Genomic DNA, 14,357 nt, shown 5'->3' with positions numbered 1-14,357 from the left:
TAAAATTTTGATGGATGTGGAAGGCTCCTTTAGTGCCTTGGATAGAGGTGAGGGAGGAGGTGTGGGTGCAGGTTTTGCAATTCCTGCGGTGGCAGGGGAAGGTGCCAGGATGGGAGGGTGGGTTGTGGGGGGCGTGGACCTGACCAGGTAGTCATGGAGGGAACGGTCTTTGCGGAAGGCGGAGAGGGGTGGGGAGGGAAATATATCCCTGGTGGTGGGGTCTTTTTGGAGGTGGTGAAAATGTCGGCGGATGATTTGGTTTATGCGAAGGTTGGTAGGGTGGAAGGTGAGCACCAGGGGCGTTCTGTCCTTGTTACGCTTGGAGGGGTGGGGTCTGAGTGCGGAGGTGCGGGATGTGGACGAGATGCATTGGAGGGCATCTTTAACCACGTGGGAAGAGAAATTGCGGTCTCTAATGAAGGAGGCCACCTGGTGTGTTCTGTGGTGGAACTGGTCCTCCTGGGAGCAGATATGGCGGAGGCGGAGGAATTGGGAATACGGGATGGCATTTTTGCAAGAGATAGGGTGGGAGTAGGTGTAATCCAGGTAGCTGTGGGAGTCGATGGGTTTGTAAAAAATGTCAGTGTCAAGTCGGTCGTCATTAATGGAGATGGAGAGGTCAAGAAAGGGGAGGGTGGTGTCAGAGATGGTCCAGATAAATTTAAGGTGAGGGTAGAATGTTTTGGTGAAGTTGATGAATTGCTCAACCTCCTCGCGGGAGCACGAGGAGGCGCCAATGCAGTCATCAATGTAGCGGAGGAAGAGGTGGGGAGTGGTGCCGGTGTAATTACGGAAGATCGACTGTCTTACATAGCCAACAAAGAGACAGGCATAGCTGGGGCCCATACCTGTGCCCATGACTACCCCTTTGGTCTGGAGGATGTGCGAGGATTCAAAGGAGAAATTGTTAAGGGTGAGGACCAGTTCGGCCAAATGAATGAGAGTGTCGGTGGAAGGGTACTGTTGGGGACGTCGGGAGAGGAAAAAACGGAGGGCATGGAGGCCCTGGTCATGGCGGATGGAGGTGTAGAGGGATTGGATATCCATGGTGAAGATGAGGCGTTGGGGGCCGGAGAAATGGAAGTCTTGGAGGAGGTGGAGGGCATGGGTGGTGTCTCGAACGTATTTGGGGAGCTCCTGGACTGGGGGGATAGGACAGTGTCGTGGTAGGTAGAGATGAGTTCAGTGGGGCAGGGGCATGCTGAGACAATGGGTCGGCCAGAGTGCTTAGGCTTGTGGATCTTGGGAAGGGGGTAGAACAGGGCAGTGTGGGGTTCCCGGACTGTGAGGTTGGAAGCTGTGGGTGGGAGATCTTCTGAGGTGATGAGGTTCTGTATGGTCTGTGAGATGATGGTTTGGTGATGGGGGGTGGGGTCATGGTCAAGGGAGCAGTAGGAAGAGGTGTCTTTCAGTTGGCGTTTGGCTTCAGCGGGGTAGAGGTCAGTGCGCCAGATTACCACTGCACCCCCTTTATCTGCTGGTGAAATGGTGAGGTTGGGATTAGAGCAGAGGGATTGGAGGGCTGCGTGTTGTGACGGTGAGAGGTTGGAGTGGGGGAGGGGGGTCGACAGGTTGAGGCGGTTAATGTCCCGTCGGCAGTTGGAAATGAAGAGGTTGAGGGCAGGTAATAGGCCAGCATGGTGTGTCCAGGTGGATGCAGTGTGTTGGAGGTGATTCATCCAACGTATTAGAGTTATAGCATTTCCAGTCAATTTTGGGGAAGTTAAAGTCCCCCATAATGACCATCCTATTACTTTCACTCCTATCCAGAATAATTTTGCTAATCCTCTCTTCCACCTCCCTGGAACTCGGCGGAGGCCTCCTTCATCAGGTGATTGATCAGCGTCACTCCGAAAGCTAGTGCGCTTCCAATTAAACCTGTTGGACTATAACCTGGTGTTGTGTGATTTTTAACTTTGTACACCCCAGTCCAACACCGGCATCTCCGAATCATGAGAAAAATAAACTAGCACAGATTATAAAGACAGATAGCAAAATTTTATATTGAATGAGAAAAGAGTGGCTAAATTAAATGTTGGTCCTTTGGAAAATGAGAAGGAACATTTAATTATGTGATATCACAGTGGAGGACCCTAATACCTTGCCAATAATTAGCAAAGAGACAAAGATAGGTGAGGATTGGAAACGATCATTATTACGGAACAGCTAGTGTTGGACTGTTGGAGGTATTTGAGATAATGACAGAAAAGTCTTCTGACCCTTATAGAATGCATCCCATGTTACTAAAGGAGATGCCAGGAGAAATAGCAAATGCACTGGCAGTAATTTTCCAAAATTCACTGGACTCTGTGGCAGTCCCAGCAGATTGGAAAGCAGCAAAAGTGATGCCACGTTTTTAAAAAGGAGGTGGACAAAAGGTGGGGAATTATACACCAGTTAGCTTATTCTCTGTAGTGGGAAAGATGCTTGGGTCTATTATCAAGGAAGAAATAGCAGGGAATCTTAATAGAAATTGTCCTATTGGACAGACAGAGCATGGGTTCATGTAGGGCAGGTCATGCTTCACAAATCGTTTGGAATTCTATGAAGACATTTCGAGCAAGGTGGACAATGGGGACCCAGTGGATGCGGTGTACCCGGATTTCCAAAAGGCCTTCAACAAGGTGCTGTGCAAGAGGCTGTTGCATAATATAAAGGTGCATGGCGTTAGGAGTAGAGTATTAGCATGGATAAAAGATTGGTTGACTAATAGGAAGCAAAGTGTGGGGATAAATGAGTACTACTCTGGCTGGCAATCAGTGACTAATAGTGTGCCTCAGGGATCAGTGTTGGGACTGCGATTATTTAGAATTGATCCAGATGATTTGGAGTTGGCGACCACATGTAGGGTGTCAAAGTTTGCATATGACACTAAGATGAGTTGCAAAAAACAGTGTGCGGAGGACTGTGAAACTTTGCAGAGGAACATAAACACATTGAGTGAGTGGGCAATGGTCTGGCATTTGGAATAGAATGTTCATAAATGTAAAGTCCTACTGTTTGGTTGGAGTAACATTAAAAAAAGAGATTATTACTTGAATTTTAAAAAGTTGCAGGGGCTCCTGAGTAACCTTCTGCATGAAGGTTGGTCACCAGGTAAAACAATCAATTCAGAAAGCAAATGGAATTTTGGCCTTCATTGCTGAAGGATTGTGTTTAAAAGCAGAGGCTATATTCCAGCTGTATTAGGTGCTGGTGAGGCCACACCTGGAGTACTGCATGCAGTTTCTGTCTCCTCACTTGCTCAAGGATGTACCGGCACTAGAGGGGGTGCAGAGGAGGTTAACGAGGTTGATTCTGGAGTTGAGGGGTTGGCTTAACAGAGACTGATTGGATTGGGATTATATTCATTGGAAATCAGAAGAATGGGAAACATATAAAATAATGAATGAAATGGATAAAACAGAAGTAGAGAGAATGTTTCCACTGCAGATGAAGCCAGGACAAAAAGGCATCACCTCAAGATTAGAGGCAGCAAATTTATGACTGAATTGAGAAGGAACTTCTTGATCTCTATGGAATTCATTGCCCAGGGAAGTAGTTGATGCTAGTTCAGTAAACGTTTTTAAAGCTAAGGTATTTAAAAGAATTAATTAATTCATTAAGGGATATGGTGAGAACGTTGGTAAATGGTTGTGCGCCCACGAAATGATCAGCCATGATCTTAATGAATGGCAGAGCAAGCTCAAAGGGCAGGACGGCCTTCTACTGTTCCTAGTTCTTTTGTTGTTATATTTTGCATTCCTCCTGCACTCTTGACTTTCAGGTGCTGGTGTTGGATTAGGATGGACAAAATTAAAATTCACAGAACACCAGGTTATAGTCCAACAGGTTTATTTGGAAGCACTCGCTTTGCAGCTTCTTCATCAGGTGGTTGTGTGATTTTAACGTTGTGTCTCACTCTTGTAACTGAAAAACAGCAACAAAAGCCACGAAGCAGTGCGCATGCTCCAGGCAACAATGGGCCCCTGGTGGTTGATGTCAGCGGAAGACCAATGGAAAGGCAGTGTCAGAGCTGGAGGACCTGGCGGGGCATTTGGTCCTCCGACCAATCAGAGTAAATGAGGGACGGGACTAGACTATACCACGTGATCATTCTCACGGTGGGCGCGGGTGTGCGGGACGTGTGGATGGAGAGCTGTTCGTCAGGAAAGAAATAAACAGCAGGAAGTGGGAGGGAAATGGTGTTGGTATGGGCTGAGAGGTTTTACAAACATTTGGTGCACGTCGGAAGATACAAATTTGAAACTTACAGTCCCGTTTTTGCAGTAAACTGGAAAATAACCTCATCGTGTGATCGCCGCCATCTTTATTCGGGGCAAAGATTCACTGGACACGTGTGCGGCCGCCAGCTTTGTCGGGGGCAAAGTTGAGCGTTGTGTATGTGCAGCCCTCCCTGGTAGAGAGTCATAGGCAGGATTTACACAGAGCACATTCAAACCCAGAGAAATTGATGTTTTTTTTTTCTGGATTTGTTTCTTCATCCATTTAAATGATTTGGATGTGAATAGAGCCGGTACGGTTCGTAAGTTTGCAGATGACACCAAAATTGGAGGTATTGTGGACAGTGATAAAGGTTGTCTCAGAATACAATGGGATATTGATCAGATGGGCCAATGGGCTGCGGAGTGGCAGATAGGGTTTAATTTAGATAAATGTGAGGTGCTGCATTTTAGAAAAGCAAATCAGAGCAGAACTCACACTGAATTGTAAGGTCTTGGAGTGTATTGCTGAACAAAGAGACCTTGGAATGCATGTTCACAGTTCCTTGAAAGTAGAGTCACAGGTAGATAGGATAGTGAAGAAATTGTTTGGGATTCTTCCCTTTGTTGGTCAGAGCATTGAATAAAGGAGCTGTACAGAACATTGGTTAGGCCACTTTTGGAATATTGTGTGCAATTCTGGTCTCCCTCTTATTAGAAAGAGGCACTGAAACATGAAAGGTTTGAGAATTGATTTTTTAAGGATGTTGCCAGGGTTGGAGGATTTGAGTTGCAGGGAGAGGCATAATAGGCTGGGGCCATTTTCCCTGGAGTGTCACAGGCTGAGGTGTGATGTTGAAGAGGTTTATAAAATCGTGAGGGGCATGGATAGCGTAAATAGACAAGGTGTTTACCCTGGGGTGGTGGAGCCCAGAACTAGAGGATATAGGTTTAGGGTGAGAGGGAAAAATTCAAAAGAAGCCTAAAGGGCAACCAAAATTGTAACATTTAAAAGGCATTTAATAGGAAGGGTTCAGAGGGATGTCGGTCAAGTGCTGGCAAATGGGAATAGTTTAGGTTAGAATATCTGGTTTGCATAGATGGGTTGGACTGAAGAGTCTGTTTTTGTGCTAGACATCTCTGACTGTGGGATCATAAAAGTGAACACTGCTCTGATTCACCTCTGGGCTCCTTGATGTCCACTTGTTCATTATCTAGCTTCCTCAGTCTGACATGTGTATTTTTGCCATGTTTAGTATTTTACTCCTACGTTCACAGATCTTTTTGTAAATGGATTGTCCACTGCTGCCCAACTCCTGACCGTATGCTGCTCCATTATCAGGTTATTTTTTCCACAATATCTTTGACAGTCAAGAATTTTTGCCAATAGTGAGTGGATTTTTCTTCCATTTCTGAGAGTCAAATTCTGCACCGTTTTCATTCCCTATAATTCATATTGCACTCCCAGAAACATGATGTGTATTTCTCCTTCCACAGATACCAGTGATCATTGCCAAAGTCGTGTTGCTTGTGGAGAGGGTGATGTTTGACTTCCTTGTACAGCTGCAGTTTGAATGGTGAAGGCGCTCCCACAACGTGGTTGGGTAAGAGACATTACAGATTATTCACTCAGCGATAGTGAAAAGTAGAAGATATCTGTACAAATCAACATGTTTTTAATTTCACAAAAACATTGAGAACTTTTGACATAAGGCCACAGCTGGAGAATATTATGTCCAGTGACCAAAACCATTGCCAAATAAGCAATTTTTCAGGAATGCCTTAAAGGAAGAAAGCAGATCTTAGAGGGTGGGAATTCCAGACCGTGTTGCCTTGGAATCTATAGAAACAGTCACACAGCTGAACTCAAAAATAAACACATCACTGGGAGTCTAAACTAAAATGAGTTATTGAGATATGAAAGGGTGTGTGTTGCAGGAATATAGGAATGATTACAGCCAGGAATTAAGTCAAGGATGTGAAAGTAAATTGTTGTTGCTTATAAATGGGAGCCTTTTGATGGATCAGCAAGTTCTGGTACAAGTGAGCACTTGGGCGGTAGAGTTTTAAATATTCTGGAGATTATAGGGAGGGTGATTGTGGGATGCTGGCCAGGAGTGAGTTTAGATAATGAAATCTAGAGTTAACAAAATGAATGAATGAGAGTTTCAGTAAATGAGCTGAGACTGTGGTGAGGTCAGGTAATATCACTGAAGTCGAAATAGTGGTCTTGGAGTGGGACTGGGCTATCACCCTCACCTCACCTCTGGAATTCAGCTGTTTGTCAGTTTGTGAATCAAGTCTGCAACAAGATCAGGAACTGAGTGGCCCTGGCAGAACCCAAACTGGGTGTCACAGAAGGTTATTGCTGAGCAGCTGCGTGACAGCACTTTTGATGACACCTTCCATCACTTCACTGCTGAGCGAGTGTCAACTGATGGAGGGAAATTGGCTGGGTTGGCTCTGTCCTGCGTTTTTGTGTTGAACATCCCTGGGAAATATTCCACAATGTCAGTAGGTGTAGGTGCTGGACTTGGTGGGCAGCAAGTTCTGGAGCACAGCCATCAGTATTATTGCCACAATGTTGGTAGGGCCGACAGCCTTTACCCTACTTCTCCATTTCTTGATCTGATTTGAAATAAGTTTTCAACCAAGTTGATTCACGTCTGTGATGTCAGGGACCAATGTAGAAGCCTCATCCACTTGGCACTGCTGGCTGAAGATTGCTGCAAATGCTGTTATCTTGTCTGTTGCATGGATGTGTGAGGCCCCTCCATCAGTAAGGGTGGGGATATCTGTGATGCTTCCTGCAGTGAGTTGTTTAATTGTCCATCACCATTCCTGACTAGGTGTGGCAGAACTGCAGAGCTCAGATCTGATCCATTGGTTGTTGGATCACATAGTTCTATTTGGTGTTGCTTGTGCTGTTTGGCATGTAGGTTGGGTAGCTTCACCAGGTTGGCACCACATTTTTAGGTATGCCTGGTATTGCTCTTGGCATGCCCTGCGGAACTCTCCATTGAACTAAGGTTGATCCCTTGGCTTGATGTTAATGGTTGAATGGGGAATATACCAGGCCATGAGATTTCAGATTGGGCTGGAGTACAGTTCTGCTGCTGTTTTGGCCCACAGTGAGACAGAAGATGCAGGGTAAAGAGGGCTGATTGTGTTGTTGTATTTTCCAGTGCATTGGTAGCTGTAATGTGGTCCATCCAGTTTCATTCCTTTGTTGAGACTGTGCAGTGATTAATACAAATGAGTGATTTGATGGGCCACTGTCAGGAATGCAACTTTTAAAAAAATGTTTTGTGATTTACACATGAAAGAAGTGAAACTATCGTGGTATTCGAACAGATGAAAGATTCAACAGACAATCAAGGTATTTTTCAATGGATAATTTCAGTTACATCACACTAAACTTTTGCTATAAATTCTGTGCCTTAGAATTGTGCCCTCCACAATCACCTGATGAAGGAGCGTCGCTCCGATAGCTAGTGTGCTTCCAATTAAACCTGTCGGACTATAACCTGGTGTTGTGTGATTCTTAACTGAGAATATTACAGCACTACTAACAGGACTGCATGTAAACAGGCTCAGTCCAGTTAATCAATACATTCGGAAGGATTTCCTCCAAGTTTGATGACACAATATTCGTCAAAACCGTCAACTTCAACCTGCAATGTTGTTATTAACAAAAACTTCAGGCTGACACAAAGCTCCCCACCCCACTGCAATGTGGTAACCGGGCCCGGCCCAGGAATTGGAACTGGGACATTTGTGGACTGTGATCTCAAAGGAAGGGAGCAAACACAATTCTGACAGATTAGTCCTCAAAGATGAGTAGCAAGTTTGAGACAAGGCAGGTGGTATACCATCTTGCACTTAGCTTAATTGCATTTCTTATTTACAATCGTGTTTTGCAAAGTATAAAGAACTATGGGTTTTTTTTTCATGGTTGGGGAGTTTTATCCGCGTTGATCACAGTTGCTGCCTCTCGCTCCCCAAGTCAAATCATAGGATCGATAACAAAACAATAAACTGCAGGTGCTGGAGATCTGAACCCCAGAAACAAAGTGCTGGAGAAACTTAGCCGTTCTGAGGGCATCGGTGAAGAGAAAAAATGTTACATTTCAATTTCAGTGACTCTTCGTCTGAATGGACAAATGGTCATGAGACTTGGAGCTTACAATGTTTTCCCCCTCAGAGATGCTGCTGGACCTGCGGTTCTCCAGCACTGTGCTTTCTATATTGAACTTTATTTACAAACAGATCGGAAAAATACTAATCTCCAAAAGTGAAAGGTTCATTGCAAACATGAGCATAGTTTCCACACTTGAGTTACACAAGCACGTCTCAGTTTAAAAACAAGATTTAACTCAAAGTAACATTCCATCTCAAAATTAGCCGAGTTACACCAGTAATAAAGCTCATCCACCCAATGAGGCACTTCAGCACAACATCCTGCAGTGTTGCACACAGCCACCTTTACCAAAGAATGATCACATGTCACAAAATTGAAGGCCAAGAGCATGTCTCTTTAAAGGAGCTGAAGTCAAACTCAATTTTTGGAAAGATTTTTATTAAACCTGATTGAACACTTAAATCTCAGAGCATAATCTTTGCTTTTTTTAAACAAAGAGTGTGGGAAACATCCCACACCTTGCTAAAGGTTCAGTTTGGCCTGATACATAGAGCCAAAGGTCAAGCAAACATCACACTTTCCATTCACTTTTACAAAGGGCTGACATCACATTTCTTCAGGATTTAAAGTATTTTATAAATTGTTTGTAAAATCATTGTCACATTAAAGAACTGGACAATAAATATCATTGTATACAATAAGAGTGAAGCCTGTGACAACAGATTTAGCTTTGGAGGGCAGTGTATGCGCTTTCTAAATTCTGGGAGCACTTTGGGAGACTGCTCCCAGATGGTGATAGTGAGCACATCTGGAATGCACTGTTTAGATTTGGGAATCCATAGGAAACAATCTGTGGTTTCACTAATACTTGGCTTGCGTTGTTGGTGTACAGTAAGCAATTCATAAAGTTACTTATGTATTGTTGTTGACTACCTGAATGGTATTAAAATCTGCCAGGTTGCCTTCAATAGTGTGAATGCATTTATTGTAAATATTTGGAATATTCCAGAACTGCCCAGTGCTTGGCAAATTCAGGGGGGACAAAAAAATCACATTGAGTAATTAAGAATCCAAGAGGACGTAACCACTGAATTATTCAATTCAAATAGTTAAATGGAGTGTTCACATTTAAAATACCTGTTATCCATATGAATGGATGGACTGACAGAATTGGGACCAAATTCCTGGCTGGGGCATGTGAAATGTGTTTTGATAAAGTCACCTGCATTTACCAACAATAATTTGGCAAACTCGGAAATTTAAAAAACAATACGAGCTTCATTGCTGCTCCAGTCGGGTCTCAAGCTCTGTGAAAAAATAACAATGTTCAGGTTTATTGCATACACTCTGAAACACATGTTCCTTCTACAGATCCTGCAAGTTTCCCCAATGAGCATAGTCCATCGAAATGATGTGGCTAACTTTGGCCAACTCATTTCTTTCCGAGCCTCTATCACCTGAAGAGTGACCAGAAGCAATTACTCCACAAATGTGGGCACATTACTGACGAGGATTTTTTCCCTTCAGAATTGACTTCCATATATTCAGTGCCCAGAACAGATAAAAGGCTTGTTACCTTATATAGAGCAATGATTCAGTGGGAGTAAAACGCTAACCTTTCCTTGCTTAACAATCACGCTGCCTAAATTTTAAACATGAACACTTCTTAATAGTTCACCAGATCCTGACGAAATATTTTGTGTGAAACAAATCACATGATACATAGTTATTCAGATAATAAAACAAGTTTGTTCATTGAAGAACCCAGAGGAAAAGGTCATGAAATAATGTGAGTTTGATATACCTCAATCATCATTTCAAGTGCATTCTCTGCATAAATTCTCCTTTTCCTCCTCGAAGTATTCAACTTCTTGAATAACTGAGAGAATGAAGTCACAGTTGTACAACACAAAATCAGACCCTTCAGTCCAACTTGCCCATGCTGACCAGATATCCAAAATTAATCTAGTCCCATTTGCCAGCATTTGTTCCATATCCATCTTAAACCCTTTCTACTGATTATCAGTTTATTTTACTTTATCAGCACTTGAAATACTGACATTTTTTTTCTCCCAACATTGGTTTAAGAAATCATAAATTCATTCATCCAAGTTAATTTTGTAATCTTTCACAAAGAAACAAGTGAGAACAACATATAGCTGAGCACAAAACAAATACTGCAGCTGAGTGTTATCTGGGAACACTCTAAAGGTGAGGCACTGATACTGCACAAGTTTGTCAGCACAAATTCAATTACTGACAATAATTTAGTAATGTCTTAGCCTTCACACAGTTCAGGTAAATGTGAGATATCTGAATTTCATGAATTGGTTCCTATTGCACTGTGATCAACAAAACTTATTCTTGGTTTAATCTACTCAAAGAAGCTGGACATCAGAGACGGAAACTGTCATGCTGGAAAAGCACAGCAGGTCAGGCAACATCCGAGAAGCAGGAGACTTGATGTTTCAGGCATAAGCCCTTCATCAGGAATCACAGGCTACAGAAAAATAACTGGCATAGACTTATGCCAATACATATGTAGAAGGGTCAGAGTATGTTACTATCAGATTAGAGACTAATTTCAGAATTGGTACCATTCAGTGCAACATTTCAGTATGATATTTACATATGTACCTAAAGGAGAAGTTGTCTAAAATTACAAGCTCTAGAATGATTATAGAATTAAACCTGGAAATAAAGCTGGTGAACAAGAATGGCAAAGTGAAGTCCCATCAGTATCGCCTTGGGCAGTTTCAAGTAAGAATTTGACAACAGGGTTGCCACTTTGGTGTAACCTGCAGTCTGGCCAAATTGCAGCAAAAATCTGTTCAATTTTATCTGCAAACTATTGAATGCAAAATCGTCATTGCACAATAATGAGGCAGCATTTTCGGATGTCACTTTTAACATATTATTTTAACGTTACTCACAATTAAGAGTGATCACTTGGTGCTGTCTGCATAACACAGTACAAAAAGGAATTAACAAAAAAAAATTCTAACCCCAATTCAGAGTCACTAATTCATTGATATTGCATGGGTCCAGCATTTATAAGTAATCAATTTTTAAAAATAAATACAGATACATTTACTAACTATATTGGAGTACAGTCAAGTTTCTTACTGAACAGTGACAGGATTGGACAGAGTCCGCATGGATTTAAGTACTTAGCAAATCTACTGAAAGAATCTACAGAATATTAAAGTAAGAAATTGCAGGACATTTAGAAAAGCTTATCATTAAACATGGTAGATTGGGTTTTGTGGAAGAGAAACTATATTTGACAAATTTACGACAGTTCATTGAGGAGATAACAAGCAGAGCTGATAAAGGGCAATCCAATGATGTTCTGTATTTGGATTTTAAAAATGCAAATGATAAGGTGCTACATAAAAGTTAATTGCACAATTTAGGAGCTCATGGTATCACGGTAATGTATTAGCATGGACTGAGGATTGGTTAACCACACTTGCTGTTGTTGAGTCCTCACTTGAAGTACTGTATACAATGTTAGCTCCCCTATTTAATAAAGGATAAACCAACATCAGAGACCATTCAAAAAAAGATTCACTTAGCTGCTTTGAGGACAAAAGGGTTCACCTATCAAGAATAGATAAGCAGGGGTGATCTTATGGAAACAAGATTCTGATGAGTTTGACAGGGTGGATGTTGACTAGATCTTCCAGCACCAGTGAAGTCTCAAACCAGGGGACATTACATAAGGGAACATGCATTTTAGAAAAAGTACAGAATTTTTTCTCTCAGTGAATGGCTAGAATTTTCTGGCCCAAACTTTTGTGAAAGTTAAATGTGGGAGGGGAATGGTTGGGTTCCTCTTTGGAGGGTTGTTCTGGCTTGTTGGGCTGAAGAGCCTGTTTGTTTCCACACAGTAGGGAATCTATGATTCAATCACAAATTATTTTAAAAGAGGGCAGATAGATTTTTGAAATATTGAGCAGTTGAGGGCTATGCAGATCAAGCATAAAAGAGGTGTTGAGGTCTGGATTGGCCCAGCCATGATCTGATAGAATGGGGGAACAAGCTGAAGGTGATGAATGCCCTACTCCTGCTCCGATTCCTTGAGGCTCTATTTCATGCTTTTTTTTGTTTCCAAAGAATACAATGTGCTAAAGATCTCAGATGTTGTGAAAAGGAGAGAAAATGGGGTGTTTATGTACTGATTCAGGTAGCATTGATTCATCAATCATAGCTATTCAGTCATGACTAGGAAGGCAATTCCCTCTATGAATAAAGGAAATCTACTGCAGAGCTCATACAAAGGGAATACTTACCCTCAGTAAACTCTCCCATCACATTACCCAACATATCAGCTAAAGCAGGACACACTGCGCATGCTCTAGCCAACAAAGGAACCCCGGGTGATTGATGTCAGCACCGGGCCAATGAAAGGACGGTGGGCGGAGCTGGAGAACCGAGCGGGCGGTTGGTCCTCCAACCAATCAAAGTGAATGTCGGGCGGAGCTAAACTAAACCATGTGATCACCCTCACGCGCGGCGCAGAGTCGCTGTAATGAAGGATCGGGAAGTTATGGAGAGAAAGGATATGGTAAGGAAAGAAATAAACAAGGAAACGGGAGAAAAACTGTGTTGCTATGAGCGGAGAGGTTTTACAAACAAATTGTGCGCGTCGGAAAACGCAAATTTGAACGTCCCAGTCCCGTGTTTGCAGTAAATGAAGAATTGCCTCCGCGGCTGCAGGCCTGAGTGAGCGCCGCCATCTTTATTCGGGACAATGATTCACTGGACACGTGCACCGCCGCCATCTTTGTAGGGGGCAAGCTGCAGCCAGGCGCATGTGCAGACTTTCTCTGGTATAGCGTCATTGGGATCATAGCAGCCAAAACTGCTCTGATTCACCTCTGGGCTCCCTCATCACCACTTTGTCAATATCTATCTTCCTCAGTCTCGAACCATGGGTGTATTTTTGGTCTGTTTACGACTGTATTATTACTTTTATAGACCCTTTGTAAATGAGTTTTTTACAAAGTACTGCTCTGTTATCAGATTATTTTCTCGACTATTTTTGACAGTCATGAATTATTTTTTCCAACAAGCAAGTGTATTTTCCTTCCATTTCTGACTATCAAATTCTGCACCATTTTCATTCCCTGTAATGCATTTTGCATTCCCTGAAACATCAACTGTGTTTCTCCTTCCACAGACAGCAGTGATTAATGCCAAAGCCCTGTTGATTGTGGAGAGGGTGCTGTTTGACTTTCTTGTACAGCTGCAGTTTGTGTGGTGAAGGTGCTCTCACAGTGTGGTTGGGTATGTGGCATTATAGGTTATTTTCAGATCATCACTGTTGCTGAATGAATAATGTCCAAATCAACAACAGTTCGTATTTTTATTATCATGCTTATAATTTCACAAAAATACTATTGAGAACTTTAGACATAAGGCCAGAGATGGAGATATTAGGTCAGGTGACCAAAAGCATTGCCAAAAAGCAGGTTTTGAGGGATGTCTTAAAGATGGAACGCAGACCTGTGAGGATTTGGCTGCGAATTTCAGATCATGCTGCTTCAGCAACTGTAGAAATAGCCACACAGGTGAAGTAATGAGTTAACAAATGGTTGGGAGTCTCGAAGAAAATGGGTTGTCAAGGTCTCAAAGTGTGTGTGGTTCAGGGAGCTAGGGATTATCACAGCCAGGAATTAAATCAAGTGTGAGAATTTTAAATTGAGGGATATTGGCCAGCTGCTGGCAGGTGAGACTAGATTGGGTTGGGGTATCTGGTCGGCATGGACAGGTTGAACTGAAGGGTCTGTTTCCTTGGTGTACATTTCTATAGCTGCATCATGTTGATTATAATTAGGAGTCTTTTGATGAATCAACAAGCACCGATTAAGACTTTCTTGAGATTACAGGGAGGTTGAATGTGGGAAGCTGGCCCTGAGTGTGTTTGGAAAACAAAGTCTGGAGATAACACACGATGGATGAGAGTTTCAGTATATGAGCTGAGAGGAGGGTGGAATCAGCTAGAATTA

General features: G+C 42.7%; 1 long non-coding RNA gene across 4 annotated transcripts in view; it reads left to right on the top strand.

The window, feature by feature from the left end:
- The first annotated feature begins 5,494 nt into the window (after positions 1-5,494).
- LOC148142079 (uncharacterized) overlaps positions 5,495-14,357 on the top strand; it is a 31,137-nt gene continuing 22,274 nt past the window's right edge. For 3 of the 4 annotated variants that reach the window (XR_015752298.1, XR_015752297.1, XR_015752296.1), the window contains exon 1: positions 13,533-13,635. This is a non-coding gene — a long non-coding RNA (uncharacterized LOC148142079). Of the gene's footprint in view, positions 5,592-5,699; positions 5,807-13,532; positions 13,636-14,357 lie in introns of those variants that run through there. The other variant, XR_015752299.1, reaches the window with a different exon arrangement.

The sequence above is a fragment of the Chiloscyllium plagiosum genome, unplaced genomic scaffold (assembly GCF_037043375.1).
Source record: "Chiloscyllium plagiosum isolate Xiang-an unplaced genomic scaffold, Cpla_swu_hap1 HiC_scaffold_31, whole genome shotgun sequence".
Classification (NCBI taxonomy): Eukaryota; Metazoa; Chordata; class Chondrichthyes; order Orectolobiformes; family Hemiscylliidae; genus Chiloscyllium; species Chiloscyllium plagiosum.
This window is presented reverse-complemented; position numbering and strand designations above follow the sequence as displayed.